The sequence below is a fragment of the Cebus imitator genome, unplaced genomic scaffold (genome assembly GCF_001604975.1).
Source record: "Cebus imitator isolate Cc_AM_T3 unplaced genomic scaffold, Cebus_imitator-1.0 Scaffold144, whole genome shotgun sequence".
In the NCBI taxonomy this organism is placed as follows: Eukaryota; Metazoa; Chordata; class Mammalia; order Primates; family Cebidae; genus Cebus; species Cebus imitator.
The window spans coordinates 3,631,110-3,649,229 of NW_016107459.1; positions in this window are offsets into that span (position 1 = coordinate 3,631,110).

The window sequence follows — 18,120 nt, forward strand, 5'->3', positions numbered from 1 at the left end:
AACCAACAATTGAGTAAAGAGACAACCTAAAAAAATGGGAGAATATATTTGCAAGCTGTCTATCTTACAAGGGTTTAATATCAAGAACCTGCAAGGAATTTTAACAAATCAACAAAAGAAAACGAAATAATCCCATTAAAAATGGGCAAAGGAAATAACAGACACTTCTCAAAAGAAGACACCCAAGTAGCCAACAAAGAGACGAAAAATCACTCAACATCACAAATCACAAGAGAGATGCAAATCAGAACTACAATGAGATACCGCCTCATACCTTTTCAAATAGATATTATTAAAAAGCCAAAAAATAACAGATTGTTGGTGAGGCTGTAGAAAAAATGGAATACTTACACGCTGTTAGTGGAAATGTAATTAGTTCAGCCACTTTTGAAAGCAATTTGAAGATTTCTAAAAGAACTTAAAACAAAACTACCATTTGACCCAGCAATCCCATTACTGAGTATATACTCAAAAAAAATATATAGGTCATTCTATTAAAAAGGCACATGAAGTCATATGTTCATCTCAGCAATATTCACAATAGTAAACACATGGAAACAACCTAGGTGCTCATCAATGGTGTATTGGATAAAGAAAATGTGGTATATATATACAATGAAATACTATGTAGTAATGAAAAAGAACAAAATCATGTTCTTTGATGGAGCTGGAGAAGACTATAATCCTAAGTGAATTAATGTAGGAACAGAAGACCAAATAGCCCATGTTCTCACTTACAAGTGAAAGCTAAACCTTGATTACTCATGGATATAATAATGGGAACAATAGACACCACGCACAACTAAAAGGGAGAGGGGGAGAGGTGGGAGAGGATTGAAAAACTACCTAGTGAGTATTATACTCACTATCTGGATTCAATATACCCATGTTAACAATCTTACATGTGTAACACCTATATCTAAAATAAAAGTTGAAATTAAAATAAATAATTAAAAGGATAAAAAATCTGCAATATAGAAGCTTGTCTGATACTGTCTAATGCAAGAACACATATTTAACCATTATTTATAAACAAGATAGAAAATTACTTCATGATATTTTAGTGTAGTATTGCATCAACTATGGTAGAAATGCCTTTGTTTTATTAAAGTTTGCAATCTAAGACAATAATGACAGAACACAATGTTAATACACAGTACTTGCAAAACATTTTTTAAAATTTATTTATTATACTTTAAGTTCTGGGGTACATGTGCAGATCGTGCAAGTTTATTACATAGGTATACATGTGCCATGGTGGTGGTTTGCTGCTAATCGCCACGCCATCTAAATTAGGTATCTCTCCTAATGTTATCCCTCCCCAAGCCCCCATTCCCTGCTATTCCTCTCTGAGTCCCCCACCCCCTAGGTCCTGGTGTGTGTTGTTGCCCTCCCTGTGTCTGTGTGTTTCTGTGTGTTCTCATTGTTCAACACCTACTTATGAGTGAGAACATGTGGTGTTTGGTTTTCTGTTCTTGTGTCAGTTTGCTGAGAATGATGGTTTCCAGTTTCAATCTATGTCCCTGCAAAGGACATAAACTCATCCTTTTTTATGGCTGCATAGTATTCCATGGTGTATATGCCCCACATTTTCTTTATCCAGTCTATCATTGATGAGCATTTGGGTTGGTTCCAAGTCTTTGCTATTGTGAACAGTGCTGCAAGAAACATACTTGTGCATGTGTCTTTACAATACAATGATTTATAAACCTTTGAGTGTATACCAAGTAATGGGATTGCTGGGTCAAATGGAATTTCTATTTCTAGATCCTTGAGGGATTGCCACACTGTCTTCCACAATGGTTGAATTAATTTACACTACCACCAACAGTGTAAAAGCATTCCTATTTCTCCACATCCTCTCCAGCATCTGTTGTCTCCTGATTTTTCAATGATTGCCATTCTAACTGGAGGAGGTGGTATCTCAATGTGGTTTTGATTTGCATTTCTCTAATGACTAGTGATGATGAGCTTTTTTTCATATGTTTGTTGGTTGCATAATTAATCTTCTTTTGAAAATTGTCTGTTCCTATTTGTTGCCCTCTCTTTGATGGGGATGTTTGTTTTTTCTTGTAAATTTGTTTAAGTTCTCTGTAGATTCTGGAAACCATTTCTAAAATGTTTATTAGCTAATATTGCTCCAATGGCTTCTGGCCGTCTTATATATGAGTCAAAATGAATACAAATATTTAATCACCTAAGACCAAATAATCCAATATTCATAGTTACATTGGGGAAAATTCCTGACTAAATGGTTTTTAGTTATCTTGCACATGCACAGTCTCATTTTAATATCTATTTCTTATTTTAAGTCAATGCTTAGTTCATTAAATAAGAAACCATTTAAAATCTGTACTTCACTCAATCATAACCATGATATTGATTTTTTCAAGAACTCTAAATGTCAAATAATTTTAAAAAGAAAGAGATCTAAGAGCTAACCTACTTTAACCTCACCCCACACATATAACAGAGAGAGAAACTAATGGACAATATGGTTAAAGATTTTTTATTTCAAAACAAATTAGTAGCAGCAGAACCAGGACTTGAATAATTCTCATATTTCCCAATTTCACACATTTGTAAACTTGTCAGTATCATTTAAACTCATTTGATTTTTTTAATCAACATTTTAAATTGGTGTAAAGAAACTCCTTCATCTTTAAAGGAGGATTCCTTTACGGTTACTTTTGAATGGACTTTGTTCTAATTCTTTATTTCATCAGGAGACTGGAAAATTATCAATGTAATGATGAACTTTCTAGGTTGAACCAATCCTATTTTAATATTTAAAATTGTTAGAAATAGTTTTACATCTAATATATAGCTTTAAAAAAACACTCATGGAATATCCAAGACATAAATAGATTCAAATATTGCTTCTTTCACAACTGACTATAGTGATAATAAAACAACACTAAATTTTTCTTTGTTCTTGCTTAGTCAACAAAATACATAAAATTAATAAGCACTTAAACAGGCATTTAGGAAAATAGATAATTTGGGTTTCTCTGAGTGTATGTATGTATGTGTGTGTATGTACGTATGTGTGTACATGTTTGCAAGCACATAAAGGATCAATGTGGAGTTCAATGTTAAGAAATCTTGGAGGTTTTTCTATATCCATTCATGGAACTCATTTAACAATCAGAAAATGAGACTTTCTTTTTATTTATTTTATCTATTTTGACAACAAATTTGATCTAGTTTGCTAAGTTGATGCCAATCTCTTACTTAAAATATAATTTTTTTTTCTGCATACCTTTGGCTTGAATCTCTTTCAGAAGCATCACATCAGTTGTCAAAAGAATACTTAGCCAATGGAGGGCATAAAATCCCTGGAAATAAGAGAACAGATTGTTTAATAGCAATATTCCCTATACAGCAGAATATGACATTAGGTAATAAAACAGTCTTCCACTCTGTGACTCCTCACCATGTGGTCTTAGTATGCCTGAGAGTGAAGCAGGCATTTATTACTTCATATGTCCTCTGATACTCTGGGATTATCACTTAATTAACTTGTTATAAATAGACTGAACAAGTGGTGTAAATCCCAGTAGACACAACACTTAGAATTCTATAATGGATCCTCAAAAGAAATCCTAGAAAATGAACTAACAAGAAATAGAGAAGTGACACCTGCTTCAGATCAGAATTTGAGTTTATAATAAACACTTTTTAATTTTTCTGCACACCTTTTTCAGTGCTGGTTGCCACATTTAAAAGTTATAAATAGAAAGACAGACATCCATTGAACTATTGTAGGACCTCCTTCATGCCTCTCAGTTTGGGGAAATGTTAAAGGATTAGAGATTAATTTAAATTCCAGATACAATTTTAAGTGCTTTTTTAAGACAGAATTTAAGCGAATTCAACAAAACCATTAGTTGATGATGGAGGTATATTTTTATATTGAGGGCAGTAAAGAGCATGTGTGCTTTGTTTGTTATAAAAGTATAAGAAAGATATATGTTAATTAAGGTGATTAAGGTTTGTTATTTCTTAAAGCTCTATTCAAAAGTGAACTTAAACCTATTAATCAAATCTCTTTGTGACCATTTAAGAACCTGACTCAACATTTTTTGAAAGTGCTCTACAAAAAACAGAAAGTACTCTCAATTTCTATATTTTAGAAATTGATTAGGTTAGATCAAAGAATAGTATCAAGATGTTTTAACCCAAATTGCATCTAAAAGCAAGCATTAAAAAGATCCAAGAAACTATAATGCAATTTTAGCAAAACCATATCTTAGCTGCATGTTAGTGCAGAAGTTTTTCTAGGACTATTGTTAGTAGACCTAAATGGAAATAAATATTTATGTCAATTTTTATCAAAAGTATACTGGACAGTTTATAGCTTGATACATTTTTAAAGTATTTAAAGAATAGCATACTGATGTATAATTTTGCTAACTCTTCCCATAATTATTTTAGAGTTCAAATAACCAATACATTTGTATTTGCCTCCAAAGCCAAAGAGGTGGCTAATAAATGAAGCCTTTAGTAGGAAGCATCTCAATTTCATAGAAGTCACTTATGAATCTTAACAGAGTGTCTCAGATATAGATCAATTGGCTATATCAAAGTCTTATGCAGAAATATTTTTTTTCTCACTGATACTAAAAGAAAAGTACTCGTTTATAAAACTAAAACTCTGATGCTTTACTAAGGGATTCTGAGAGCCTATTTTGTTTGATCAAAACCTTCAGTTTGCTGATAGACATGAAATCTAGAGAGCCATCTATTTCAACAGCTGTTTGTATTAATTCTTTCCACTGATCACAGGTTTTGTTTCAAGTGACTGTAGTGTTATCATATAATGAGTGATGTCACAAGATTTTTCTGGTAATATAAAAAATGAAGAAATGGAAAAATGCTGTTTAGATTTTATTCTAGACTATGTAATAGAAATTATCTTCACATGTATGAATTTTGATGCTCTCTCATTATCCCATATCTTATTTCTTGACTTATATATGTAAGTAAAAATAAGATGAGTTTTATAAGGATATTTAAATTACCAACATAGTAAATATTTAGTGTTCGTTTTTATTCTTAAATCTCCCTTCTCAAGTGCATGAGGGGAAGTATGTAGGGGTGTGTTGCCTATAGAAAACATCAATTTATATAAGAAGTGACATAAGGAATCAGCTTGTGACAGGGAGGAGAATGGAGACAATCCTAGTGGCAAATCTCAGTTAGAATTCATGACCCCAGGCATGTATGCCTGGAAGAGAGAATCTGATAGCCAGTAAGGCCTCTTGAATGCTGAGGACAAACTAAGGGTCTGGTCCTGCCCTTAGAAGGCAGACAAGGTCCCTAAAAGCATTGAAATATTAATAGTGGTTTTCTATAGTAGCTTTTGGACCCTAACCTCTGCAGCTCACCAATCCTGAGAGTTAACCAAATTAACTACCATATATAGATTCACACCTGCCGCTGAGACACATACAGTCTTGTTATTGGTAGACAATAGGTACCATTCAAAAAACTTCAATCCTCTCTATGTCAACCTTTTTTTAAACTTTTACTTTAGGTTCAGGGGTAATTTTGCATATACTATATAGGTAAACTGCATGTTACTGGGATTTGTGTACAGATTATTTCATCACTCAGCTAATAAGCATAGTAATCGATGACATAATAGGTAGTTTTTTGATCCTCATCCTCCTCCCACCCTTCACCCTCACGTAGGCCCTGATGTCTGTTGTTCCCCTCTTTGTTTCCATGTGTACTCAATGTTAATTTTCACTTATGGAAAACATGTAGTATTTGGTTTTCTGTTCTTCTGTTAGTTTGCAAAGGATAATGGCCTCCAGCTGTCGCCATGTTGCTGCAAAGGACATGATATCATTCGTTTTATGGCTGCATAGTATCCTTGGTGTATATGTACCACACTTTATTTATCCAGTCTACATTCACGGGCATTTAGGCTGATTCCATGCATTTTCTCTTGTGAGTAGTGCTGTGATTAACATATGTGTGCATGTGTCTTTATGGTAGACTGACTTATATTCCTCTGGGTATATACTCAGTAATGAGATCTGAGTCAAATGGTAATTTTGTTTTAAGTTTTTTGAGGTATGGCCACATTGCTCTACACAAGGTCTAAACTAATTTACACTCCCACCAGCAGCGTATAAGCATTCCCTTTTCTCCACAACCTCACCAGCATCTGTTATTTTTTTACTTTTTCTGTTATTTCTCTGACTGGCATGGAATGGTATCTAATTGTTGTTTTGATTTGCATTTCTCTAATAATTCATGATGTTGAACATTTTTTCATCTGTTTGTTGGCTGCTTGTTTGTCTTTTGAAAAGTATCTGTTCACATCCTTTGCCCACTTTTTAATGGGGTGGTTTACTTTTTGCTTGTAATTTATTTAAGTTCTTCTTGTGATTCTGCCTATTTATCTGACAATTGAAATTTAACAAATTGTCTCCATTCCTAATTTTGAATATACACTTAACAGTCAGATGTGGTGGCTCATGTCTGTAATTTCAGCACTTTGGGAGGCCAAGGCAGGCATATCACTTGAGGTCAGGAGATTGAGACCAGACTTGCCAACATGGCAAAATTATCTATATTAAAAATACAAAAATAAGCCAGGCATGGTGGTGTGTACCTGTAGTCCCAGCTACTCAGGAGGATGGCTTCAGTCCGAAAGGCAGAGCTGATTTTGTACCACTGCACTCCAGCCTCGGTGACAGAGTGAGATTTCACTTCAAAAAAAAAAACAAAAAACAAGAATACACACTTAGACTGTGACCTCAAAAGGTGGTTTTTAACAAATATAACGATAATAGTATCACAACAATAAAAATAAATAAAAAGATATGTAAAATTAAATATTATTATATGCAATGTTATCATACTTTATTATATGTAGAATGATCTATACATTTGAAATTACTATTCAAATGTATAGATTTTAAATTACAACAGATGAAGTCTCACTCTGTTGCCAGGCTGGAGTGCAGTGGAATGATCTCAGCTCACTGCAACCTCTGCCTCCCAGATTCAAGTGATTCCCCTGCCTCAGCCTCCTGAGTAGCTGGGACTAGAAGCATGCACTACCATGCCTGTCTAATTTTTTGTATTTTAGTAGAGACAGGGTTTCACCATGTTGGCCACGATGGTCTCTATCTCCTGACCTCTTGATCTACCTGCCTCGGCCTCCAAAGTGCAGGGATTTCAGGCGTGAGCCACTGTCACTGGGCAAAATTACTTTTATTTTAAAGTAATTTAAATTTTATTCACATATGTTCTTCACTAAAAGAACTGGCTGAATTTTCCTTCCACCTTTTGGCAACTAGACTGGCTGGCTTGATCTTCCTTTGTGATACTTGCTCCTATCCTTATCCTTATTGTAGAACAGTTTTTGACCATGTTACTTTTACCAGCAGGCTGAAACTGAACACATTTTAATCTCAATTAGGTTGCTCATCTCCTTTATTTAAATCAGTAAGTATAAGTACTGGCCCTATAGTTTTTTTTTTTTTTTTTTTTTTTTTGAGTCGGAGTTTCACTCTTGTTACCCAGGCTGGAGTGCAATGGCGCGATCTCGGCTCACGGCTCACTGCAACCTCCGCCTCCCGGGTTCAGGCAATTCTCCTGCCCCAGCCTCCTGAGTCGCTGGTATTACAGGCACACGCCACCATGCCCAGCTAATTTTTTGTATTTTTAGTAGAGACGGGGTTTCACCATGTTGACCAGGATGGTCTCGATCTCTTGACCTCGTGATCCACCCGCCTCGGCCTCCCACAGTGCTGGGATTACAAGCTTGAGCCACCGCGCCCGGCCTGGCCCTATAGTTTTTAAAGGGTGAGTTCCTTTTACTCATTAAGAGGTAAATATGCTTTTCAGGCATTTATGTATAATACACAATAGATAATGCAGTTATCTACTTTAAGTTGCATGTTAACACCTGGCTCATTTCTAAAGGGCATCAATATTGTAAATTTATCACTTAATGTCAAGAGGGCTTTTTTCTGCTAAACGTCTTTTGTTGAGTTTTTTCTGGACTTTGGCATGCATTTTGACTTACTTGTTAACTAGGCCTTACCTCAAAGTAATAGAAAAAATGAAAAAAGTTTTAAAAGTCTATCATTGATTAAGTATGTCTTTTATGTTTTATGTATTGTGTTAGGTGAGATTGGTAGATAGGGAGATAGACTAATAAAATCCTCACAATAATTTTGTTATTTTTATTATTATTAGCTCCAATTTCCAAATAATGAAGCAGAGAATCACATATAATTATAGATGTCAAATCTAAATTGTAGGGAACACAGTCTGAAGACTGTATGACTTTAAAAATTAGGTTGTTTTCACTAGCCCCAATGTTTCAAATTAGGTCTCAAACACCTGTTTCTGGAGGGTATGGAGGCAACTCTCACATGTTCATAAGTGAACCAAAATTGAAACTGCAAGGAAATATGCCTATAGTCACAAATCAAGGAAATCCACTTCTCTCTGTCCTGTTTATTACTGGAAATGACTATAGTTTATAGAAATTTGTATTTCTTAGAGAAAAAAATAGAGACATAAAATTACATTTATGTAATTTTAGCTTTGGGAATTTGGCAATTGAAATAAGACAGGGAGTTATTGGGACGTATATCATCTGTGATTTTTCTGTGAATACAGACTGTTTCATCAATGAACTTGGAAATTGACCAGTCAGTAAGTTGCTTGCCATTAAATAAGTTAACTCTTCATCATGTACCTATTTCTCATTATACTGTTTATAAACATTTTAATAACAAGATTGTAATACCTGTATATTATAATTAAAATGATTTTTTGAAGTTTTGGAGGTTTTGAATTATTTATTATCTTTATCATTAATTATCTTTCTCTCTTTTATGTTTTGAAGCAATTAAAATATAGACATAGGAATAAAGATTTAAACAATGTATTGTTTTATTTTTATTTAACCTGTATTGAATAAACAGCCTGAGTTAAGGCTTAAAATGTATGGTCTGCAGTTCTCCCGTGTGAACTCTACCTAACCTTTGCACTGAAAATGGGGCAACTGTCGAGAGAGAGAAAGAAAAAAAGTACTGTTCTCTAATGACTTAATTCAACCAATAGCATAGTTGATGAATACAAATGTTTATCTCTTACAGTAAAATAAATGAGGAAAATATGCAGAATTCTTGAAAATAATAACTCATTACTGCTTCTGCTTGGAGAATAAAATGGTCATCTATGCATAGAAATATAACCAAGGAAAAATAATGTTTCCTCAACAAATTTGTTGGGAAACTAAAATAGTTCACGTGGGATGTACTATAAGTAAGACATGAGATCATATTCTAAGAAAAAGTAGACTGAGGGACACTAGAGATTGAGAAACAAATAAATTGAAACTGCTAAAAAATAAATTGATCTTATTAGTTGTAATACACACAGTTATCACAAAGTTTTGATGGTTAGAAAGAGTAACAGGTGGCATTATGGTACTTGGGAGGTTCATAGAGTCACAAAAAGCCAGAAACATGGCAGGAAGTATTTAAGTAAGAATGACAGTGAGAAAAACAGAAGGAATGGACTATAGGCCATTAATATAGTAACAGAGAATGAATTCCTAATCTAACAAATTACTGCAATGGCAAGATGTAATTTGATCCAGATATTTAATGTAAAATGAATAGCAACAACTCATACAAACTGCAAATAGAAAAAGCTCCTGGTGCACAACTGTAAAGAAGGTTTGTCACACTAGACCTGATGAGTATATCCCAAGAAATCTAGGAGTTTTAAATTCTTTTGGTTCAAACTTTGTCCTTTGGTCTTGCAGGCTTAGAGACTCATTGTCAGCTCACCAAGATTATATTCGTCCCTCTGGAAATACTTAAGTTAAAATAAAAGGAAATATAAAGTTAAAAAAAGTTAATTGGCTGGTTTAGATGAGAACTATGGAGAATATAACTAAATGGCTATGTCTTTTAGTCAATGCATTTTTTCCATAATATAGGAAGTCACATTATCTCCTATAGGTTGGTTGTCTGGTAAGAGAGCATTAGAGGACTCAATAGTTAATGACATCAAATAGAAACTGTCTGACATATACCTCTCCTGAGTATTGAGATAGATTGGGAGTAGAACCAGGTTCTAAGAAGGCCAGATTTTGAATCAGGGCATTGTCCATATTTGTCCTTGTAATATTTCTCTATATTTTAAACAAGTAATCTTTCACCCATCATAAACACATTGTAAAATTTAACACTAAAGATCATTTTATTTTCTTTAATTTTTATCTGAGGCTTGGGAAGATTTATACAAATTATTAGAACACTGAGAAATTCCTATCTGAACTTATTAATTTATTTTATAAGTTGAGAAAGTTAATAGGAGAATGTTTCTTCTAATCCTGTTTGAACACAAAAGAATTGATGCATGAACTGGAACTTTTAATTTTCCCTTCTAGAAAAATACCTGATACATTACATTAAATCTTATGAAAGATATCAGACTGCCCCCACACCCAGAGCTTCTCAAGAGAAAATGCATAAAGAGTTATGATACAAGCAATAAATAATTAAATTATTGTGATTCTAAATTATCTAAATGGAGAAAAAAAAGGGGGAAGCATATAAAAACCAAACTGACTGCTCATGAATTCGCATTTGTGGATACATAGAACAAATCAAAGCAGAACAAATACTATGTTTGCCTAAATTGTGGAAATTTAAGGTTAAACTTAAATTCCAAAGATCTGAATTGTGGGCAGAGGAATGCTAACCCTGAAGGTAACAGAGGCAAGAGTGTCCCTGCCATTGTGTCTGCCCTGCTAGGTTTGCTTTCCTCAATCAGATGCCTTATCTGGGGGCATAGTAGAGGCATAGGTTATGAAATACAAGTATTCTTAGGTGTTTACAATTAATGTAGTCAGAAAGCCCAATACATATTTGCCCAGGTAGATACCTGAATCTCAGAAAGCAAAGACCTAAACTCATATCTCCTAGAAGCATTTTGCCTAAAGACTGATCAGTCAGATGGAGGGTTAAATTCAGCCCCCCTTTAGATAATTTTGTAGCTATATTAAGGCCTATTGTTTTAGTTGATGTTGTATTATTTTAAGTTATTAATATCTTTCTAACATTTTAAGAATTATTTGGTCAATACATATAAAAGTACCTTCTCATTAATTTTTGTACTTCTGGTGTACATATATCAAAGTTATAGTATTTTCTGATTTTTTCTTGCAATTGTACTTTAAATCTTTTAAAAATATTTAAGACATTTTTACTTCTTTAAAGAGTTTCTTAAAAATATTTTATTTCTAGTAATACACACTTAAGGAAGGTTTATAGGTCTTCGAAATTTTATCCACTGCATTTATGTCTTTGCTCTTGCTGTTTTATTCTATTGTGTACTTGTGTTTACTCCATGCATTAAACAGTATTCACAAATGAATATTGGCATTCATTTGTGTTATGAATGCCAATATTCATTTATGCTAGTGTTTTCTTAGGTATTGATATGCTGATGGGAAAAAAAGAACAAAGGAGACTTGATGAATCAGAATGTTATTGAACTACATTAAATCTTATTTTTCAATATAATTTCATAAAATATAAATAAGATCAATGTCATTCATGTATGCCACGTTTAGTTCAGTGTTCTGTTACTGGCATCTTAACTACTACACTTTCTTTCTGCTCCCTAGGAGATATATATATATATATATATATATATATATACATATTTTAGCCTTATATACACATTATACATTTGTCAGCATACTATTTACAAATACTTAACATGACAATGTCCTCAGTAGACAGTAAACTGCTCCCCTGTTCTTGGGACAATCCTGCTCAAAAATATTTGTTCAATTAGTAAAATTGAGGTTGCTAATCTGTGTTTTTCTGACTATTAATTTCCCTCTCAGTAAGTCAGAATGGTAGCGTTTTGGTAGCTCTCCCATTCTCCAGTTGCGAGCTGATTCTTGTCTGTTTGCTTGAACCAAAAAACTTTAACTCAAATAATTACTTCTTAACCAACTTCTTGTATGTCCAGAGCTGTATTTATTATATCCTTTACTAACCAAACACCAGTATCTTTATTACAGGTGATGTAAAGAATTACATTTGGTAGTTATGCGTTCTTTTCAGATTTATCCTTCACTATATACCTATCACCCAGCACCTCAACCATGGCCTGGAGGTAGTAGAATATTTGTAAATAAATTTTGGTTGAATGAATTATAACCTCTTATCATTATCTGTCACCAACAATAGTACTATAAGTTCTTGTTACTTTATCCCAGTTCCAAAATGACCAATTCTCATATTTTTTTTCTTGGTCTTTAGTTTCAAGCTTTAATCTTTTTGACAAACTTTTATTAGAACAACACTGCTCTGAATTTTTAAAGCTATGTTCCCATATCTCTCTCTTACACATATATTTTTAAATAGATTTTACTACAGATATTTGCCCAGATTTTCTTGCCTCTGCTACTGCTACTTAGAAACATTGAGTGGTTTGGCAAAGGAGCTGTATTTATTGCCATTCTAAAAAGGACTAAAAGCAGTTAAATGCTGTAGATTGGCATGTGAGGGGCAAAGGGTAAGGTAAGAATCTCTTATTGCTCTCACTCTATTTTGTCCGTATCTCTCAGGAAAAAATGGCACAATCCCCAAAAGGTTAGACTTCCAGTGAGCAAAACCAATCTGTAGAACGTATATCAATGCACCCCATATTTTAAAGTTTTCTAACTCTAAAATGCTATTGAATTTGTGCCAGATTGGCTCAACTGGATGCATTCTCCAAAAAAGGTTCTCCTGCTTTATTCATGTGTGTGCTTCCCAGCCAACCCCAAAAAGTGCCATGTTGTGTAGCTCTACTTGATTAGGTAACGGTGTGTCAGTCAATTCTTTCCCTCTCTCCATTGGCTGATGTGACTCTTTCTGATAATAATCTTTGAGAATCTTCCTTTTACAATGACTCACTCCAAAATGAAACTCAGATTTAGATGGCCTGATGCAGAAAATTCATTTTTATCCCATTCATTATCAGTTTGCCACAGAACAAAATAGATAATCTTGGCTTGACAGCCTAAGAGAGATTGCCTGTGTTGAAAGCTATGGTTTTTATAGGAGCAAGTCTGGTAGAAAAGTGAAAAGCACATATGTTAAAAAAAAAAGAATCCCAGGTTAATTCAGTGGTGCAACAGTTTTATCAAATATTCAGGCTCTTTCCATTGGTCTGCTAAACTATGTCATCCTCTATGATCAAAAGATGCCTCACACTTAAAATCCCTGCTTAACAAAGGGAATAGAATTTCCATGATGGCACTGAGCCAATCATGGTCCACCCTTTGGTTAGGAGAGGAACCTACTCCTTGGGGCTTTTCTTTCCTGAACCCTGAACAAAATTTAGAATCTGTTATTCAGAAAAGGAACAAAAGGATTGCCATAGGACGTTTCCATATAACTGTCAACCTTTTACTTGGACATTTACTTGCATGCAAGACTCAACAATTCACTGCACAAAAAGTGCAATGCCTAGGGCCCACAACAGATTCTTGGGCCATAAATAGTTTCATTTCTTTTAAATGAGAAGAACAAATAAATTTTTAGGTCAAATAAAATGTTGTAATATGTATCACTAATATATTCATCTTTTATACTAGTGAGATTGTGGACCATACATTTTAGTATAAAGGAAGGGTCCCACGGAACTCATAATACAGTCTTAGCCACATGAGTGTAGCATGTCAGCTACACAAGAAAGGGAAATGCATTACAGGTGAAGTGAACAGTATATGATTTTATCATGGGAGAGATGACACCTATCCTGTTCCCTATTTCAAAGGAAAGGATATCCTCTCTTTTAAATTCCCAAATGGCCTTAGAATGATTATGTGCATGAACAGACATCTGCAGTGAGGATACTCACATTAATTTATTCCAAGGAAATTTCCAATAAACTGGACATAATAAACCGATTTTTCCAGAAGCGCCAATGAAAATAATGCAGCAACAGAATTTTAACAGTTTTTCTTCCTATTTTTCAAAATGATAGATCAATGTTTCCCAAAGATAGTTGTGCCCTTCTTAAGGCTAACCATGTGTTCTATAAATATGATGCCATAACAGACAACACATACCTATCATATCTGCTTTTTGACACCTTTTCCAAACTAGTGTACTTGATAAGTGGATATCTATGTATTTTTGCTGTCAAAGACCTTTATTTGCCAGCTGGTTAGAAAAGAAGGAAGCAAAGGTCAATTTGCTTTTCCCCAGAAACAAATCTGTCATAGCACTGATGTTCCACTCCAGTGACCTTGTGGGACTGAGGGATACCAGTCCTTCTCCTTTAGGGCACTTCCTGTTCAAATACACTCACAACCAATTTTGTTCCAGATAAATTGAATCACTCATCAGACTGACAATCAAGAATACTATGCCAGAAAATAATTGAAGTTACAAAACTTGCCCAGATATTTCCAACAGAGTACTTTAAACATCTTCTTATAATATACCTTATGACATAAAGATTTTCTGGCCTTTTGAGGTGCAAGAGTCTTATTTTAGAGGCCAAAACTGCAAATGATCAAAAGAGTCAAAGCTTCTGTGACAGAAACAAATGTGGCTCAAGCATTAGTAAATACATATGCTGTAATGAAAATACATTTTTGTAATATACATGCCCACTCTCAGCTGTGAATTTCCATGGGAATTATTTCCAAAGACAAGCTGCAGGGAAAGCATCAATTAATCTGCTGAATGAATTTTTGAATCTATTCTCAATGCCGAGACCCCCTCCTCGTGCTTGGTAATTACCCCAATATTTTCTGCATACTTGTTTAAATGGCTTCCTCTTGGGCTTCCTGTGAAGAAGGCCTCTCTCTCTACTGATCTGAAAGGCAATGTGCCTTATCGCTCTGCCTCATTCCATCTGCAGCTTGTAGGGGGTCTTGCTAATCATTGTCATTGGAACATTGTATGAGCAGTCTGGGGACATAGATAGATGTGACACCAAAGGAGACCAGGGACTTTCCAACAGAGTGCTCATCTTCGTAAATGCATCATCCCTCCCAGATTCAAAGCAAGAGATCAACTCCTTTAGAGCAAGGACCTGCACCTTAATTATACAAATGCAGTGATCAAAGTTATTAGCACTCTTTTCAAAAGCCAGGGATTTAATAGAATGGTATTTTGTTACTTTTGACAGAAAATACGCAGTCCTCATGAAGAGCAAAATGACAGAGAACCACAATAGGGAGAGAACTAAAGCAAGAAGAAAGTAAAAATGGTGTTAAACAAAAGTGCTATTTATAGAGAAATCCAATTTAAAAAGCAGTTGGTACAAAAAAAAAAGATAAAAGTTGTGAAGTGTTGGGCTGCTAGAGAACTTCAAAGTGTATTCAAATATTACATATTTTGGATTTTTCTTAACTCCCTGAGTAGTAAGATTCAAAAGATAAATGTGATTCACAATTTATCCACCCATGATTTATCCATAGACAGGAAATAAAGCACAGTGATGTTTTTTCATGTAAAAGAATCCTTACAATGAAAATATTTACCCTTTACTTACCTAAAATAAAGACAACTTTCATGCTTTTGGAGATTGTGACATGTGTGAATATTACTTTCTAAATAAGTTAGTTCACAGGTTCCTTGAAATTGTCTGAGGAAATTAAAGGAAAAGAAGTAATTAAAGGAAAAAAAATAATTCCCTTTTATCTTAGGAAATAACAATCTCAGTCTAATTAATTTATTTCCAAGCTACCTGAGTCTCAATATTAAAAGTGTTTTACATGGCATCTCATTGATAATGACGTTGACTTCTAGGACATAAACTTGAAATATAAGCAATATTGTTCTACCACTTATCATTCAAACAAAGTAAAATATTTAGAAATCCCTTATATTTATTATATTAAGCAAAAATTTTTATGAAATCTCTATCCATCTTATTTTAATGTAAATATCTATGTATCATAGCTCTAAATTTTACCTGTAAAGTAAGTACTTTACTTCATCCTGTTCCTGGAAGAGCCAGCCATAAAAATATGGTTGGGTCTGAAAGCCAGGAAATCAGATAAAATTCAAAGGTCTGTATTAATCGCTAATGTGTCTCCTCTTGTTCTTGCTTGAGAATTTATTCTAATCATAAATTGTCTCTGCCAATTTACCAAAATGCTTTCATGCTATCAAGTTCCTCTCTGTTGTTGAAATCAATGGTCAGTTCTCAGCTCTCATCGTGGTAGACCTATTAGCAAGATTTTTCTTGGTTTTTCAGGCCTTCTTGAATACTTGCTTCCTGGACTCCAGAACGTTAACTGCTCCTGATTTTCCTCTTACATTACTCACCATGTCTTCCAGTGTATCCTGATTTTGTTGGTTTACCTGCATGCTCCTGACTTCTGATGATTTATATATCCAACTACTCAGTCTTTAAATCTTTTCTTTCTACCAATTTGACCCTTTCAGCAATCTCATCCAGCCCATAGTTTTAAATACAACCTATGTGCTATATGACACAGATACTGAATTTGTCATACTGCATATCTGCCTTGTACTCCAGACTCTTATAACTGTATTTTCTTATCTTACCTATTTTAACGAATGAGAAACATCCCAAACTTAACATACCCAAAGCAAAACTTCTGAACGTCCCACAAATATACTTCTAAGTTTTCACCAACTCCATAAAGGCAAAACTCATTTTACAATGGATAAAGGAAAACATCCTGGATTCATCTGACTCATTTGTTTCTTTAATTTTCTACACTTAATATACCACCAATTTTTTCTTACCACAACTGTTAGAACAATGCTTTTGGAGGCAGCAAACCACATTGCCATGTATGTACCTATGCAACAATCCTGCATGATCTGCACATGTACCCCAGAACCTAAAGTGCAATAAAATAAATAAATAAATAATAATAAATAAAACTCAAAGAAGACTATATCATTGTTCTGCTCCAAATCATCAATGATATCTCACGTTGCTCAGATGCAAAAGCCACTCTTCCTTCCAATGGAATACAAGGCTCTATAAGATAAGGTTTACTACTACTTTGCTCGATCCATCATGTCTTATTTTTTCATTTGCTCATTGAACAACAGTCACATGAGTCTTCTGCTGTTCTGAAATCATGCCCAACATGTAGTCACCTTCGCTTTCCTGATCCTTCTGTCTTGAAAAGTCAAATCCCACATTTCTGTTTGGCTTACTCCATCACTTCCTTCAGGTCTTTCTTCATGTATTAACTGTGAGAATCACTGTGGGTGATCCTGTGAAAATTACCTTTACTTTCTAGTATATATCTTTCTCAATTGTACAATGCTGCCATTGTAAGATTTAAATGAGATAGTCCAGCAGCATTAATAAAAACCACATATGAACGATTTGTTCTATTCCCACTCCAGAACAAAAACATGGTCCTAGAGGTTACAACAACACAGTCCACAAGTGGTCAAATTATGCTAAAACAAAATTTATATCAGCATTTCTTCTCCTCTTGAAAACAGGAATGTCAGATTTACCTAGTCTCTCCAGATCTCTGGAAATAAATGAGAGAAGGGAAGAAAAGATAAGTTACAATTCAGACAACTATTCAAAATATTTCACTAGAGCTAGAAAGATTCATGTTATGTATAAAAATAAAATGAAGAAGCCGGGTGCGATGGCTCACGCCTGTAATCCCAGCACTTTAAGATGCCAAGGCAGGCTGATCACCTAAGGTAGGAGACCAGCTTGATCAACATGGAGAAACCCTGTCTCTACTAAAAATACAAAATTATTTGGGCTTGGTGGTGCATACCTGTAACCACAGCTTCTTGCAGGACTTAGGAGAATTGCTTGAACCCAGGAGGCAGAGTTTGTTGTGAACCGAAATTGCACCATTGCACTCCAGCCTGGGCGATAAGAGCGAAACTCCGTGTCAAAAAAATAAAATAAATAACATAAATAAATAAATAAATAATAAATAAACTGAAGAGAGTTTAAGAAAGAAGACATTCCTCAGGCCGGGCGCGGTGGCTCAAGCCTGTAATCCCAGCACTTTGGGAGGCCGAGGCGGGTGGATCACGAGGTCAAGAGATCGAGACCATCCTGGTCAACATGGTGAAACCCCGTCTCTAC